The sequence below is a fragment of the Pristiophorus japonicus genome, unplaced genomic scaffold, assembly GCF_044704955.1.
Source record: "Pristiophorus japonicus isolate sPriJap1 unplaced genomic scaffold, sPriJap1.hap1 HAP1_SCAFFOLD_332, whole genome shotgun sequence".
NCBI classification, from domain to species: Eukaryota; Metazoa; Chordata; class Chondrichthyes; family Pristiophoridae; genus Pristiophorus; species Pristiophorus japonicus.
The window spans coordinates 603,464-615,335 of NW_027253128.1; the positions used below are offsets into that span (position 1 = coordinate 603,464).

Genomic DNA, 11,872 nt, shown 5'->3' on the forward strand with positions numbered 1-11,872 from the left:
AAAATAGAATCAGTAGTGAAGATAAAATCCTACGGTGCTCATTTTCAGATTCAATGCAGCAGGATTTCAAATAAAGTAAAAGAATTTTACAGTGAAAAGATTTAGAAGTGTTACTTGTATTTGTGTCTTTAATTAAACTTTGTGGCGTCTGATTCCCGTTCATGCCACTGCTGAATAAGAAAGGAGGGTTTGACGTTGACCAGACTGCACTGCCCCTGATATTTGTGAGCTCATCCTTTATATTCAGTGGTTTCTCACCCTTTGATGGGCTGCAGTGTCGCGGATATCACGTTGGCCTCACACGCAAAAGGTCCCGGTGGATCCATTTTCTCTCACTGAAAGTTATCTATTTATAGGTTAAATAAAGAGCAATTCAGGAATAAGGGAGCCCTTTTGCCAGGAGAATAGATAGCAAATAAAAACAGCAAATTCTGCAAATCTCAGCAAATCAGGCAGCATTTGCCAGGAGACTCAACTCGCCTCCGATTGTTCCCATTTGGCAAGTTTAAACAAAATGTTTCTGCCTGGGATCGAACCAGGGACTTTTTGCGTGTAAAGCAAACATGATAACCACTACACTACAGAAACCACTGATACAACAGCCCCAACAGAGGGGAGCTGACCAGTGAGCTCCTTCTGCGCTGATCGGGAATGAGGAGGCTCACCTGAAACAACTTCTGTCCCACACTGCAAGTTCTCAATCCTTCTCCTCCACTGCCCTTTACAGAAATGTCACGGATCACCCAGCCACCGTGTTCACTTCCACATCCTCACAGTGGGGCCACAGAGGCTCCTACCGTCTCCCCGCGATCAGCGAACTCGCCCAATTTACAAAATTAAACCCGGAACACGTGCCCGGCAAAGGGCAGGAGAAGCCAGATAGTCTGTAAGCTCGGTCTATCGCACAAAGTATTGGTATTCATGGTGCTTACAGCAATTATTAATCGTCTCACAGACCTCAATTATTTTTATGCGATGAATTGCATAATTACCAGTGTCGTTACCAGGTCAGTGCGGCGGATCTTAACCCCTTGACCACCAGGGAACAGTTATGATAGATGTTGATATATTTATATATATTTATATAAGAACCTGAATATCAACGGCTAGCTACCTTGACCTCATGGCGAACAGCAGTGCATCTAACTTTGAGTGAAGTAAATTGTTCCACAATGAAACCCATTTCATCTTTTGTTCCCTTTTAAACACTAGAAACTGAGACAGAGGGAATAAATAGAGAAATAAAAGCACAGGGATAGAGACAAGAGGAAGAGAGAAGGGGAAAGATACTGTCCCCACCCAGAACTAATGCAGAAACCCCTCTGCTGCGCTCGGGGTGGCCACCCACAGCCTGGATACACTAACGGGAGAACACCAGCGGCAGGTCGGGGCCATAAAAGGAAAGGCGAGCGGCCCTGGGAGCAGCTTGGAGGTCCCGGGAGACTGCTCCAGGGAGCAGCGCGAGCTGGTGCAGGAGGGCGGCGGCAGCGAAGAGTGACGTCATCAAGGTCCAGGTCGGTGATTGGAGCATGGGCAGATACAGCAGGAGCGGTGAGATCGGGGCGAAGGAGCGGCGAGAGACTGTGGAGGGATGTGATCAGGGCCCAGGGGAGGCATGAGTTCAGGGCCAGGGGCCCAGGGGCAGCACGGGCCAGCCCACACTGCGATATGTGTGTGCACACTGGGTCCGTGCAGCAGAACTGGTCTCCAGTCGTCTTGTTTCACCCTTGCCACTGGACGAATACCTTGCTCTGTCAAGCCCGTGTGATGGCTGGGGTGCAACAGCCATCACACGTTAAAAAAATCCACGCACAGGCATCTTCCACCCTTCAACATACATTTCAGGGCTTGGAATATTGAAACACCTGTGAACGCATCCTTTTTTGGCGAGGAAGCAAGTCATCCTCTCTTCGCGAGACTGCCGATGATGATGATGAACTGGATTTGCTGCAGTCCGCGGGCAGCAGGTGATGAAAGCGGGCGTGAGAGGGTGAGTGACAGGTGGGCACTGCTTCTGATGCTGTCTGACCCACGGTGGGAGCGGCCGGGGATTTTAAAGCCCTTTCATTGCACCAATGCAGGGTAAATGAAACTGTATCAGGAACCTTCATGTTTCCAAACATGGGCACTCTGCACTGTAGACCTCGTGGTGCAACGGTAGTGTGTCTGACTCCCGATCAGAAGACTGTGTATTCAAATCATGTCGGGATCATTATTCCTCAAGACTTGCGAACTTCTTTGTTGTTTGGCAATAACCTGACACTTGCTCCAATGTTTGCCTCACTGTTTCCCTGGTGTCAGGCACAGATATGCCAGATGCCCTCATTTACTTCATGTAACAAGACACAAAAGTTCAAAATTTAAATGAACTTCCAGTCTGGATGGCCGAGCCGTCGAAGCTGTTGCGTTCAGTTTGCAGTCTGCTCTTAAAGCGCGGTTTCAAATCCCTTTTCTTATTTTTAGTCATTGAGCAAAACTCATTTGCTTGGCACCACGACCAGCTCCTTAAAAGTGGGATTCAGCAGTTCACCTGCTCGCTTAACATTTCCATCTGACCGGGTGCTGAAAGTGGAGATGTTTCCGCAGTGTAGCGGTTAACACGTTCGCCTCACACGCGAAAGCTCACCGGGTGGGAATATTTTCTGGAACTTTCTCCTCATACATGCTCAGGGCGAGATTGTTCTCTTGTGAAAGGTCATATGATCATAAACATGTAAGGATTAGGAGCCGGAGTAGGCCATTCGGCCCCTCGAGCCTGGTCCACCATTCAAGAAGATCCTGGCAGTTCTTCGACATCAAGTTTAAACATCTGGGGCGGAGCCAACAGGCGCCTGGCTGCAATCAGTGACAAAAACGTTTGCTTTAGCAGAAGCACAGCGAGCTCAGTTGATACAGCGTGAGATTTTTAATCGCAGATTCTCGGGTTCGAACACCAAGTTTGTTGATTACTTTTTAACTACATTTTATGTTGCTTTCACGGGAATACATCGTTAATTAACCGATGATCTTCTTTTGTACAAATAAAGAAATTCTAACTGAAGGAGATTCCATAATTGGATAATTTACCTATGCTCTGCAAGTTAACTCTTAAACCATAAACCATTTTACACACTGCTTTCGGGGTCTGGTTCAAAATGTTCATTGCTGGTAACATCAACAGGAGACTGGGGAAACAGTGAGACTGACTTTAGAGCAAGGGTCTGGTTATTGTGAAACACCAAAGAAAATATACATTCTGGAAGAATAACATCGAAAGGAAATATGATCCGACACCGAGAAAGAAGTGTTAAGACAGAAGATGAAATGCTGCATCCCTTTCTGCAAAAAATTCCTTTCACAAACATTTCTCTGACCGGAGCTGCACAAAATAAAATGTTCGTTTCAAAGTCATTAAACTTCCGAATTTCCGCTTCACCAGAATCTCCTGAATCAGATGCCTCTAGTTTTGCCGACTCAATCCATGTCCCTTTGCAATGTTCTGCTTCCACCCACACTGTGAAAAGTGCCGCTAACTTATAGAATCATGGAATGGTTACAGCACGGAAGGCCATTCGGCCCGTCGAGCCCGTGCCGACACTCAGCGTGTCCCACTCCCCCGCCCTTTTAACGTCGCCCTGCAATTGTTTTTCCTGCAGACACTTATCCAACTCCCGTTTGAAAGATAAGATTTAGTCTGCCTCCACCACCCTTTCAAGCCGTGCATTCCAGATCCTAACCACTTGCTGCTAAATAGTCATCTCCTGTTCCTATGTGTAAAGTCTGGGAAACACGAGATCAATTCCTGCCACACTCACAGACTTCCTAAATATAGCACCGTCTTTCTATTCTCGTAAAACCAGCTCCTGAAGTGTAGGCCAGCTGTGTAGGTGAAAGCTCTGGTTATGTTCCGAACATCACTTCAATTGCAGTGTTTCCGTAGTGCAGTGGTTGTCACATTTTCTTCACCCGCGAATGATCTTTGGTTCGAAACTGGGCGGAAACATTTTGAAAACCCGTTTAATTAAATATTAGAAAAAATGGATTTATTCATATTAATGTTTCAATATTAACAAAACACAATGTCCCACAGCCTTGTTAAATTTTCTGATATCTATATTCAGTTCTGTATACACTCAAACTCGACACTTGAACTGAATGCTCATAAAAGTATTGGAGTGGGAACTCACTGGATAACAGCACAGCTGGCAATGTTTGCGGAATATATTCGTGACACCAAAGCACACAATGACAACCTGGGACTGTGAGGCACAGTATCCTCGGGGAAAACAGTTGAAGTCCCTGAGAGGGCTTAAACCACCAACTTTTTGGTTCACAACCGAAAACGCTAACCCATTGCGCCACAGAGACTGACGCAAGTGTATACTGCAAGACATCCCAAACCAGGGCGTCCGTCAGTTAAAGCTTCAGATTGCTCCGACCAGTTGGAACTTGTCCACTCTCAGTTGCACTTTTCCCAAATAAAGGGTGGGACATTCATTGTGGATGTGTGGAAGCAGTCTGGTCCCGCACACTGCAGACACTTCCATGTCACCGCCAACCAGCTCTCCCACAACCGGTGTGATCTACCTTCCAGCCTTCCAGTGCCTTGTCTGTGACAAAGTATTCTGATTGTCCCGAAGCCTTATTAGGTTTTAATTCCTTTTCAGCTCCTGACTGCGGATATTCCTGTGATTAAACGGGAACTAAATGCTTGCAGGGACAGTTGGATTCACCATTTCTTTGCTTGATGAAATTTCAAAGATTGAAAGTGACGCACATCAACCCCAAACCTCGTCACCTACTCGCTAACCGCTACACGCTGCTCCCGTGAGATGGAAGCCCAGTTGCTGTTTCGAGCTTCAATGGAGGTACAAGCAGAACTCATTCAAAGAAAGTCCAAGTCCCTGAGGCACCTGATTATCTGCACCAAACTCCTTTGTAAAGAGTTGAGGTTCGTGTGGGGTGATTTGGGTACATCTTTCCCCACACTACAACACTTCAAACATAACTCAACGGCTGTAAAGCGCTTTGGGGCGTCATTAGTTCCTGAAAGGCACTGCAGAAATGCAAGTTTTCCTTTGCAAAATTTCTATGCAATTTCAAAACTCGCCGGCAAAATAATGGACTCGTCCAGGATTGGAACCCAGGACTTTTTGTGTGTGGCTACTCTTGATCAGAGAAGCACATGAGACCGAATCAGTGACTTTGCTTTTTCGACCTGTTTTCTGAAGCGCCGCACGGTCCCACTCCGACAGTCAATGAGCTGTTGGGACGTTCGTGTATCCAGGCTGTGGGTGGCCACCCCGAGCGCAGCAGAGGGGTTTCTGCATTAGTTCTGGGTGGGGATAGTATTTCCCCTTCTCTCTTCCTCTTGTCTGTATCACTGTGCTTTTATTTCTCTATTTATTCTCCCTGTCTCAGTTTCTAGTGTTTAAAAGGGAATAAAAGATGAAATGGGTGTCACTGTGGAACAATTTCACTCGCTCAAAGTTAGATTCACGACCGTTGTGCCTTGAGGTCTAGACACCTTGCCGTTGACATACAGGTTCATATATAAATATATATTTTTATATTGATACAAATTATCGAAGCTGTTCCCTGGTGGTCGAGTGTTTAAGATCCCGAGCATTAACCCTTTCCATTCTCAATCAGTTCATCGCAGAAACATAATTGAGGTGTGTGAGAGGATTAATGATTGCTGTAATCGCCGTTAATAACCCCACTACTATCTGTTACAGAATGAGCTTACACACTCTCCCGCTTCTCCTGCCCTTTGCCGGACACATGTCCCGGGTTTAATTTTACAAACTGTGCGAGTTCGCTGATCGCGGTGAGACGGTCGGAGCCTCTGTGGCCCCACTGTGAGGATGTGGAAGTGAACACGTGACATTTCTGTAAAGGGCAGCAGAGGAGAAGGATTGAGAACTTTCAGTGTGGGACAGAAGTTGTTTAAGGTGAGCCAACACATTCCTGATCCTCCTCTCTTCTTCGGTAATCCCCGGAGTCGAGGATGACTTTAAAATAAGTGGTGATCAGCACAGAGGGAGCTCACTGGTCAGCTCCCGTCTGTTGAGATCACTGTGCCAGAGGTTTCCCTAGTGTCGCGGTTATCACGTTTGCTTTACACACGAAAGGTCACCGGTTCGATGCCGGGCGAGAACATTGTGTTGAAATTTCTTATAGGGGAACAATCGGAGGCGAGTCTCGTCTCCTGGCAAATGCTAACTGACCTGCTGAGATTTCCAGCATTTGCTATTTATTCTCCTTGCAAAAGGGCTCCCTTATTCCTTAATTGCTCTTTATTTCACCAATAAATAGATAACTTTTAGCGAGAGAAAATGGATCCACCAGGGAACTTTGGCGTGTCGGAATAACCGGTGCTGTTAAATTTGACAAAAGTTGCACCAGATTCCTGGTGTCGCCAGCGATGAGGATTTTGAACCAGACTCCTAAAACACAGTGTGTAAAATGGGATATGGTTGAACAGTTAACATGCAAAGCACAGAACAAATGATTGAAGTATCGACTGTCCCTCAGTCAACATTTCTTTCATTGTACAAAAGAAGATGACGGGTTAATTAATGATGCTTTCCCGTGAAAACAACACAAAAGTTAAACAAAAAGCATACGGTTACTGGCAGGTGAGCGCTTCTTCTGATACCTGGTGGGAATGGGCAGGGATTTTAAAGCCCCTTATATTGCGGAATCTTCATATCGACGAACATCTCACGCTCCCTGTGCAGACCTTGTTTGACTCCAGATCAGAAGGTTGCGTGTTCAAATCACGTCGAGGTCACTGCTCTTCTGGTTAATCCCGGAATTAATATTTTCTTTGCTGTTTGGCAATAACCAGACCCTTGCTCCAAGGTCTGTCTCACTGTTTCCCCGGTGTCAGACAGAGAAACACCTGTTGACCTCATTTATTTCTTGTGACAAGACACAAAAGTTCCAAATCAACCTGCAGGTGGCCATATACAGCACTGGATAGTCAGGACAGCCGAGCGGTCTAAGCTGCTGTGTTCAGTCTGATCTGAAAGTGTGGGTTTGAATCCCACTTCTGGCACCTTTTATTTTTCGTCATGAAGCAAAACTCATTTGCTTGGCACAATGATCAGCTCCTAAAAAGTGGGATCCTGCAGTTCACCTGCTCGCTCAGCATCTCCGTCTGACCTGGTGCTGAAGGTGGAGATGTTTCCGCAGTGTGGCCGTTCACACGTTCTCCTTACTGTCATGTATCTCACACCACTCTACAGTTCTAAGTTGTTTTGAACATCTCTTTCAGCCAGGTGTGGGTACCTTCAAAGGGGCTAAAGTTAAAATCTACATCACACATGATGCCAGACCGGTCCATCACAAGGCTAGAGCTGTGCCTTATGTGATGAGTGAAAAGATTGAACACGAACTGGACCTGCGGGAAGGCATTATCTCATCTGTGGAATCCCCGTCATGAAGCCTGATGGATCCGTACAAATCTGTGGGGATTACAAGTCTCCCATAAACAGAGTCTCCCTGCAGGACCAATACCCGCTGCCCAGAGCAGAGGACCTATTTGCCACGTTGGCTGGAGGAAAACTTTTCTCGAAACTAGATCTTACATCTGCGTATATGACGCAAGAACTGACCGAAGAGTCTCAGCTACTCACCACCATCAACACACATTGAGGCCTTTTTATGTACAATCTATGCCCATTCGGCATCAGGTCGGCAGCTGCTATATTCCAGCGCAACATGGAGAGTCTGCTCAAGTCCATCCTGGGGACGGTTGTGTTTCAAGATGACATACGCATCACGGGCAGGGACACCCACTCCCATCTCCGCAATTTGCAGGAAGTACTAAGTCGATTGGATCGAGTAGGCCTAAGAGTTAAGAAATCCAAGTGTCTGTTTCTCGCGCCTGAGGTTGAATTTTTGGGCAGAAGGATTGCCGCTGATGGAATCCGCCCAACAGAATCAAAAACCGAAGCAATACGTCTGGCACCCAGGCCCTGGAATATCTCGGAACTGCCTGCCTTTCTAGGGCTATTCAATTACTTTGGGAACTTTATGCAGAACTTGAGCACGCTGCTGGAGCCTCTCCACATGCTACTCAGAAAGGGGTGCGATTGGTTTTGGGGGGACGCCCAAGAACGCGCCTTCAATAAAGAACTCAATCTTCTATGTTCCAACAGTGTTTTAGCCTTTTTTGACCCAGGTAAAAAGTTAGTTCTTACATGTGATGCGTCAGCGTACAGGGTCGGGTGCGTTTTACAGCATGTCAATGATGCGGGTAAATTACAATCCATTGCTTATGCCTCCAGGTCACTTTCGCGGGCGGCGTGCGTGTACGATATGGTTGAGAAGGAAGAGCTCGCGTGCGTGTACGATGTCAAAAAGATGCACCAATACCTTTTCGTGGCCAAGTTCGGGTTAGAAACCAACCACAAACCCCTCACGTCCCTGCTATCTGAGTGCAAGGCAATAAACGCCAAAGCCTCGGCACGCATTCAGCGGTGGGCACTCATGCTGGTGTCTTACGACTACACAATAAGGCACAGACCAGGCACAGACAACTGTGCCGATGCGCTTAGCAGGCTACCCCTGGTGACCACAGAAGGTTCGGACGAACAGGACTGTGAGATGGTCATGGCAATCAGTGCCTTTGAATCCACAGGTTCGCCCATGATGTCGCACCAAATCAGAGCCTGGACGAAAGATGCGTTTTAACTGGTGACTGGGCAGAGACCCGCAATGCCTGCCCAGAGGATATCAAACCTTTCCATAGGCACAGGCATGAACTATCACTACAGGCAGACTGCCTGACGTGGGGCAGCCGAGTAGTTATGCCCTTGCGAGGCTGAGAGGCGTTTGTCCGGGAGCTCCACCGCGAGCACCCGGGGATCGTCCTAATGAAGGCCATAGTCAGATCCCACGTCTGGTGGCCTAGCATTGACGCAGACTTGGAGCTCTGCATCCGTCGGTGCACCATTTGTGCCCAACTCAGTAATGCCCCCAGGGACGCCCCCCTAAGCCCCTGGCCCTGGCTCACAAAAACCGTGGTCGCGGGTGCATGTAGACTATGCGGACCCATTCATGGGCAAAATGTTCCTCGTAGCCGTTGATGCATTTTCAAAATGGATCGAGTTCACCATTTTAAACTCGAGCACCACCTCCTCCACTGTGGAGAGCCTGAGAACCATATTTGCAATGCACGGAATTCCTGACATATTGGTCAGTGATCATGGTCCGTGCTTCACTAGCGCAGAATTTCAAGAATTTATAGTTGACCACGGCATAAATCACATTAAGACGGCACCGTTAAAGCCGGCCTCCAATGGCCAGGCGGAGCAAGCAGTGCAGATCATTAAACAAGGCATGCTCAGAATCCAAGGTCCCACGTTGCAGAGCCGCCTGTCGCGACTGCTGCTGGCATACAGATCTCGTCCACATTCGTTGACTGGGGTTCCCCCCGCGCAACTATTGATGAAATGAACCTTAAAGACCAGGCTCTCGTTAATCCTCCGAGACATGCATGAAATTGTTGAGGCTAAGCGCCGGAAGCGAACTGAGTACCATGACCTAAATTTGAGGGGGAAGTGGAATGAGATAGGGGACAAAGTGCTTGTGCTAAACGATGGCAGGGGTCCCAAATGACGTACAGGGACAGTAACAGGAAAGGAAGGAAACAGGCTACTGGTTGTACAAATGGACAATCGCCAAACCTGTCGGATGCATGTAGACCAAGTAAAAAGTAGATTCACCAACAATACCGCAGGACGAGAGGCAGACTACAGTATGGAACTCACACCACACCTGGTGGACAGACAGAGGGAACAACCTGAGGAAAGGGCAGTCTCAACAGACAGCCCAGGCGAGATACCAGCAATCACACTGAAAGAAAAACAGGCACCAAGGCAAACAACTGAACCACAACTAAGACGCTCCACGCGAGAGCGTAGACCACCTGAGAGTCTGAATCTATAAAGACAATAAGACCTTGGGGGAGTTTGATGTCATGTATCTCACACTACTGTATATAACTGTATCTTACCATGCTATACATGACTGTAACTAGATATGACCTGTAACCACAAGCATACGTTACCACCAGGGGTGCACTTGCAGGAGACACTGCATACCTGTTCCACACAGATATATAAAGGCAGGTCTCAGGCAAGTGTGGCACTTGAGAGCTGTGAAATAAAGGTGCAGGTCCAGAGTGACCTTGACTTCAGCATGTGCCTCGTCTGAGTCTGTACTGCAGGGTCAGGACTTTACACTTATAAGCGAAAGCTCACCGAGTGGGAATATTTTCTGGAGCTTTCTCCTCATGCATGCTCAGGGGCGAGTTTGTTCTCCTGTGAAAGGTTATAAGATCATAAACATGTCAGGATTATGAGCCGGAGTAGGCCTTTCGGCCCCTCGAGCCTGGTCCACCATTCAAGAGGATTCTGTCAGTTCCTCGACAGCAAGTTTAAACATCTGGGGCGGAGCCAACAGGCGCCTGGCTGCAATCAGCGACAAAAAGGTGCATTTGGCAGAAGCCCGGCTCGGTCAATCGGTCGAGCATGAGAATCTTAATCTTGGATTGAGGGGTGTGAGCCCCACGTTAATTGTTAAAACATGTCCCATTTTACACACTGTGCTTAAGGGATCTGATTCAAAATGTTCATTGCTGGTAACATCAACATGAGACTGGGGAAACAATGCGACTGACTTTAGAGCAAGGGTCTGGTTATTGTGAAACAGCAAATTAAATATCAATTCTGGAAGAATGACATCGAAAAGAAATGTGACCCCGACACACAGAAAGAAGTGTTAAGGCAGAAGATTAAATGCTGCATTCCTCTGTGCAAGAAATTCCTTTCACAAACATTTCTCTGACAAAAACTGCACAAAACAAAAATGTTCCTTTCAAAGTCATTAAACTCCCGAATTTCCACGCACCCTGAATCTCCTGAATCAGATGCATCTTGTTTTGCCGACTCAATCCATGTCCCTTTGCAATGTTCTGCTTCCACCCACACTATGAAATGTGCCACTAACTTCTAGAATCATGGAATGGTTACAGCACGGAAGGCCATTCGGCCCGTCGAGCCCGTGCCGACTCTCAGCGAGTCCCACTCCCCCGCTCTTTCCCCTGAGGCATGCAATTGTTTTTCCTTCAGTCACTTATCCAACTCCCGTTTGAAAGATAAGATTGAGTCTGCCTCCAGTGCATTGCAGATCCTAACCACACGCTGCTAAATGGCCAGCTCCTGTTCCTATGTGTAAAGCCTGTGAAACACTGGATCAATTCCTACCACACTCACAGCCTTCCTAAATATAGCACCGTCTTTCTCTTCTCGTAAAACCAGCTCCTGAAGTATAGTCCAGCTGTGTAGGTTAAAACTCTGGTTATGTTCCTAACATTACGTCAAATGCAGTGTTTCCGTAGTGTAGTGGTTGTCACATTTGCCTCACACGCGAAAAGTTCCTGGTTCAAAATTGGGTGGAAACATTTTGAAAACTTGCTCAATTAAATATTGGAAAAAATGGATTGATTCATATTCGTGGTTCAATATTAACAAAACACAATGTCCCACAGCCTTGTTAAATTTTCTGATATCACTGTACAGTTCTGTATACACTCAAACTCTCCACTTGAACTGAATGTTCATAAAAGTATTGGAGTGGGAACTCACTGGATAACAGCACAGCTGGCAATGTTTGCGGAATATGTTTGTGCAGTCAAAACGCGCAATGACAAACTGGAACCGTGCGGCACCGAATCCTCAGGGAAAACACAGTTAAAAACTTCGCTTCTGGGTGGGCTTGAACCACCAACTTTTAGGTCAATAGCCCAACACGCTAAACCATTGCGTCACAGAGACTGACGCAAGTGCACACTGCACGACATCCCAAACCAGGGTGTCAG

The 11,872-nt window shown here is 47.1% G+C and overlaps 1 non-coding gene across 1 annotated transcript; it reads right to left on the reverse strand.

Annotated features, from left to right (window-relative positions):
• Window positions 1-515: 515 nt before the first annotated feature.
• Window positions 516-588, reverse strand: trnav-uac (transfer RNA valine (anticodon UAC)). Its single transcript has one exon. It is a non-coding gene; the product is annotated as a tRNA-Val (tRNA).
• Between the last annotated feature and the right edge of the window lie 11,284 nt (window positions 589-11,872).